Below are 6,327 nucleotides of genomic sequence, written 5' to 3' on the forward strand. Positions count from 1 at the left end.
CGTTTGTTTTTGTTTTCGTTGTTGTTTGTTTTTCTCACTCTATTATTGCCATTGTTCAGTTGGGATTTTTTTTCTCTCGCTATTTGTTTATTCGCATTTGCATTTGTTTATAATAACATGACATGTCATGGTAGTGGCTATAGCGTTAGTATTGTGCTTTGGTGGTGTGGCGCTGCCGTTGATTGACGATTGTTGCTGTGTCCATTTAAAATAATTAATCGTTGACTCGCCTCTCTGCCTGCTGCTAAGTTGTTAACTTTAACATCTTTGACTTAAGTCCAGCTAGCCAGCCAGCCTAACCAAGACGGAAGGACGGACGGATGGACGCACGTTCATTACCCCGACGCGATTACGTCAAAAATCCAACATCCATGTATGTTTTTTGCCTTTCTTACTTAATTACTTTGTCTGGCAAGTGTGTGGTGTCTTATGGTGTTTTTCGCCATATACCTTCTCGCGTGGACTATGCATTAATTTGCTGCATATGTTTGGAATATGCCATAAAGTCATATATTTCCTAGACATATTATCGGTTTATTAGCGGTGTGTAATTTGCCTTTCATAATGCTCCAGAGGGATCATTGCGACACTTCTACATCTTGCGTTACGTTGGGATGGGTACGCTCTTAACTAATTGGCTTTTATCAATTAAGTCGTCAGGTGCAAATGAGACAAATTTAGTTTGCAAAACGTATACAAGTTTGAGGCATTTCTACCAGTTGCACTACATATATAGGCTTGTAGATCTGTGTAAATTACTTGATAAGAAAATGCCCAATTCCAAAAATTTTGGGAGAAAGTCTTTTTGGACCTTTTTCACACATCAGCGTAATGATAATTAGCGAGTTTTCGTTGAAGGTGGCTGAAGGAAAACTATAATGACACAGATATATAAGTGCCCCAAAGTGGGCACTGGGATATAAAAATATCCGATATATGAAGTGAGCGGCCTCTCCCCCTTCCCTAATTTTGAATAATGAAGGATATTTGGTAAAACAAATCAGATATCAACATTATGCGCCAAAGCTAAGGCGTCCGACCCTCCATAAGACCTTTTTTGTTACGCCCGTTTCTGGTTCTTTGGTACCCTCAACTTTGTTTAAAGCCTCTGCTTTTCCATTAGCTGTACTCTCTATGCATACACAATTTTGATTTTTAGCAAATGTCTCTTCCAACATTTCATACAAAGTTGAAGGTGGGGATTTACTTGCGTACTGTAACACCGACAATGATGATGATTTTGACTAGGATTGACCTGTGCTCAGTCAAGCTTTTATGGCGATGTGGTAATAATACATAAACCTGACTAAAATCACATAGCCCAGCTGCGGCTGATCGGCCTACCAGACTAAAGACAATGAATAAATAGTGAAAGTGATATGAAATATGAAGCCGCAAATAACAATCGAAAAAAATGTGCTTTACGGCAATATGAAGAAGCGTCAATGGCTTTTTTGATTAAATACAAAATACCAAACAAAAAAAAAATCAACAACAACGAAAATAGCCAAAACATGTTTTAAGCATAAAAATCAAAAACAAAAAACCCAAACATGTTTAATATTTTGGCAGCTTCAAAGTTAAATGAAACCCTAAAACAAGTTGCGCTTGCGCACAAGTTACCAACAAGCGATGCGTAGTAATATTTATTACCATGCAAGGGGGAGGTTAGTTAGTGATGCGTGCAATTGTGTACTTAAAAGTTACGACGGATCTAGCACGCAAATATTATAAAAGGTGGGGAATTTTGGTATATGAGGGTGGAGTGCAAAGAAGAAACGCAAAACTTAAAAATGAAATATAAATCTTGTTCGCAATCTAAATTAAAAATTTTATATCTAAATAGATTTTTCGTAATTTTGTTGTGGCAATGTTGTCAAAATTTCAATCCATAGTAAATTTTTGTCAAAATTTCATTTCCATAGAAATTTTTGTCCAAATTTCATTTCTATAGGAAATTTTATTAAAATTTTAATCTACAGTAAATTTTTGTCAAAATTTCATTTCTATAGGAAATTTTGTCAAAATTTCATTTCTATAGGAAATTTTCTCCAAATTTCATTTCTATAGGAAATTTTCTCCAAATTTCATTTACATAGGAAATTTTCTCCAAATTTCATTTCTACAGGAAATTTTCTCAAAATTTCATTTCTATAGGAAATTTTGTCAAAATTTCATTTCTATAGGAAATTTTCTCCAAATTTCATTTCTATAGGAAATTTTCTCCAAATTTCATTTCTATAGAAAATTTTCTCCAAATTTCATTTACATAGGAAATTTTCTCCAAATTTCATTTCTACAGGAAATTTTCTCAAAATTTCATTTCTATAGGAAATTTTGTCAAAATTTTATTTATATAGGAAATTTTGTCAAAATTTCATTTCTAAAGAAATTTTCTCCAAATTTCATTTCTATAGGAAATTTTGTCAAAATTTCATTTCTATGGGAAATTTTCTCCAAATTTCATTTCTATAGGAAATTTTGTCAAAATTTCATTTCTATAGGAAATTTTCTCCAAATTTCATTTTTAAGGGAAACTTTGTCGAAACTGTCGAAATCACGAAAGGGGTCCAACGCGTAGAGCCAGCCGCTTGAAATTTTGCACAGCTACTTTATATTGATGCAGGTCGTTGGGGATTGCAAATGGGTCATATAGGGTCATATAGCTCCCATATAAACCGAACTCATAATTTGACTTCTTGAGCCCCTGGAAGCCGAAATTTTTGTACGACTTGGCTGCAATTTCCTTAACGCCGGAATTTTTGTACGATTTGGCTGGATTTTGCATGTAGTGTTCTGTTATGATTCCTAACAACTGTGCCAAGTACGGTCTAAATCGGCAAAGAACCTGATATAGCTCCCATATAAACCGATCTCCCGATTTGACTTCTTGAGCTCCTGGAAGCAGTAAATTTAGTTTGATTTGGCTGAAATTTTACACATAGTATTTATTATGTTATGACTTTCAGCAACTGTACCAAGTACGATTCAAATCGGTCAAGAACCTAATATAGCTCCCATATAAACCGATCTCCCGATTTGACTTTTTGAGCGCCTAAAAGCCGCAATTTTTGTCCGATTTGGTTGAAATTTTGCGGGTAGTGTTTTGTAATAACTTTCAACAACTACGTTAGGTACGCTCCAAATCAATCAAGAACATGAAACAGCTCCCATATAAACCGATCTCCCGATTTGATATCTTGAGCCCTTACAAGCAACGATTTTTATCCCATTTTGCTGAAATTTTGCATATAGTGTTCTGTTATAACTCACAACAACTGCGCAAACGGTCCAATTCAGACTATAACCAGATATAACTCCCATATTTTAGCAGAATCCATGGTGGTTGGTTCCCAGGATTCGGCCCGGCCCGGCTTTTGCTTGTTTTTATAGGAAATTTTGTCTAAATTTTATTTCTATAGAAAATTTTGTCAAAAGTTCATTTCTAATGGAAATTTTGTCATAAATTCATTGGGCTATAGGAAATTTGGTTAAAATTTACTTTCTATAAGAAATTTTGTCAAAATTTGTTTTCTATAGGAAATTTTGTCGAAATTTCATGTCTATGAGAAATATACTCAAATTTTAATTTCTAAAGAAATTTTGTCCAATTTTCATTTTTGTAAATGGTTTTGTCATAATTTTGTTTCTCTATCATTCATTCGTTTCCCTACGGTCCTGATCCTGAAAACTTAGCTTACCCACAGATTCCATTTCCCCTGGAATGTGTAAGGTAGTTCGGCACACCGTTCGGGCTCGGCTACTGCATTTATTGAAGTTTGTCCCTGTTTCTTAATGGAATGTTCATGGCAAATTTTGATAATTTTGGCCACGAATTTGGATGCAAAATTCGTACTCTCATTGCATATACCAATCATTTGAGTAACATATTGCCCTGATTATTTACGGCGCCCCCTGGAAGGGTTTTAGACGGCATGGGGCGGCCGCCAGAAAATTGGGCTCAAATGAATTGAGATTCATGCTATTTTCCCAAATATCTCGAGGATGGGTTGACCCCTAAAACTATTGGGTCACCTTACTTTCATTTAAGTCCCATATTGCCATGACCTTTGGCGGGCTTTGGGGATCTGATGGCCACTTTTACACACATTTTGAATATTCAAAGACCCTATGACCAAGTTTTGCAGCAAACTTGTTCTAAAAAAAAACCCTTCAAATCAATTCCTCTAGTTTATTAGCCAGCCTCGTACAAAAGCAGTAGTCGTATCTTCATTTCCAGCAACTCACACAGCGAGAGGTAAAGAAAATTTATTTTCTATACAAATCAAAACAACAACACCAATGAAATAAATGAAAACAACATTGGCGAAACGTGAAGATCCAAACCATATGGATTTATTCATGAAACGTCCACTTTCACTTAAATCAACAGTCGCAAGCAGCAGCGGCAACAGCAACTCAACTCAAGCAGGGAGGAAGAAGGCAGTAAGTGAAAAATAAAACGTTTTTCTTGCATTTAACGCTACAGAGCAAAAACCAAAAACAGAAAAAACATGGGTTAACAGTGGAAAAACGGCGATGACAATGACGACGACGAAGACGTCCAAAATGACTCCAAAGAAAAGCAAACGAAATGAAAAAGAAAATTGCGGTGGTAAAAATAGGTTTCCATTTCGAATAAATGATGATAATGTCTTTCTCATTGTCTGGCAAATGCATCAAAGATTGATCTTAGGCCAAAGTAGTCAAGCGTCAGTAGTGGTAATGATGGCGATGATGATGATGATGATAATGATGACAATTGAAAAGCAACAAGCAAACAAAAAAAAAAAAAGAAAACTTGTGAAAACTAGTTTTTTGTATTAATCTTAAGATTTTCATTTTATATTGGTGTTTACTCTTTGTGTGGTTTTGCAATGTCTAGTTTTTGTCACCAAGAAAAGCGAGGTGGCGGTAACACTAGTATCCCCAGCCTAGTTTCGTGATGACTAATCGCCGCTCTAAAGAAGCCTGAAACCCACAAACAACAACACCACAAAAACTAGATAAACAATTGCAAAACTCCGCTTACTACTGAGTATTATTACAGCAGGCGTTGGTTGGGGTGGCTATGGTGTCAAATAACCCCTGTGCCGAAAGATTCCCTTAACAGACAACAAATTGTCTCGTATTTCACTGAGCTTTGTTTTTATTTTTCTTTATGTTATTCCATACTTTATATTTGCATTATTTCTAAAAATTGTGTTAATGATGCCGCTTTGCTTTGATTTTAAACATTTTCCATTTTTTTTGTTTATGTTTTTCTCCACTATAATTGTTTAAATACAATATTAAGGTAGGTGTAGGTATTTTGTTTTAAGTCAATCACTTCATTAATCATTAAAAAACCAAAACAACGGCGCTTTAAAATACGTTGAACAATAACAACAAGCTCTTTAAGCGCGATAAACCGTAATACCGATGTTGTTAACGCGAAGTTTTAATGTTAACTGTCTGTTGCCGTTAAAACTCTGTTGCTGCTGTCGCAACAATTGAAATTGGCTACTGCCATATGAAGAGCAACTCACAATAATAATGCTCTCTCACTATCGCTCTCTGTGTTGGTTTATCTCCCTGTTAAAATATCTGATGAAGGCAAAAACATTGTATACTGTGCTATGTAATGGCCGCTGTAATGTCTGTGTGTGTTTTTTTAATAGGCAGACCGGAGAGAGAGAGAATAGGTTAGGTATAAATGAAAGAAATGTAATTACAAATTGATAGAAACATAAAGATGGGCCATTTTAAGCTTATTGAATAGAAAATTTCAATTTAACGTAAAGCAATTTAGCAGTAACTTGTTAAAGGATTGGTTTTTTTGTTCATAGACTGGTTGTTGTTAATGTTTATTAAATTAAAATGACATTAAGTTTGGCCTGGCTCATCCATTAATCATGGATATTCCGCCAACCTGATGAAATATGACTTAGGTCAATTTATCATATCAAAAAGACGTAACTAATATTACGATCGGAGTAAATACAAGTAGGTATAAAAAGTTCTCAAATCGGAATATCGATCTAAATGTATACTACATACAAAAGCCGAAAAGGATGACTAGTAAAAATCCCCTTAAGGTGGGTATTAAGTTCGTGTTTCACAGTAAAAATGAATATTTTTTCTCGATTACTTTTTTCGATAATAGATTTTGAAGCAAAAAACTTGTTGATTTCATACATTAGAGCATTCTCTCATTATTTATGGTACATTTTCAACAATGATATCAGTGAGATTTTTGCAAGGTTTCAAACAAGTAATCGTGAATAACATGGATATTTCACTGGGAAATAGAAACTTTATACCCACGGTCAGTCTTATCGAACATCA

At 34.8% G+C, this 6,327-nt stretch overlaps 1 protein-coding gene across 2 annotated transcripts in view; it reads right to left on the bottom strand.

The window, feature by feature from the left end:
* The window catches only part of LOC106089938 (serine-rich adhesin for platelets), a 43,928-nt gene extending 38,496 nt beyond the window's left edge, over positions 1 to 5,432 (bottom strand). For both annotated transcript variants that reach the window (XM_013255935.2, XM_013255933.2), the window contains exon 1: positions 5,176 to 5,432. The gene's annotated coding sequence lies outside the window, so the exon portion shown is untranslated. The remainder of the gene's footprint in view (positions 1 to 5,175) is intronic.
* Between the last annotated feature and the right edge of the window lie 895 nt (positions 5,433 to 6,327).

This window comes from Stomoxys calcitrans, chromosome 2 (assembly GCF_963082655.1).
Source record: "Stomoxys calcitrans chromosome 2, idStoCalc2.1, whole genome shotgun sequence".
In the NCBI taxonomy this organism is placed as follows: Eukaryota; Metazoa; Arthropoda; class Insecta; order Diptera; family Muscidae; genus Stomoxys; species Stomoxys calcitrans.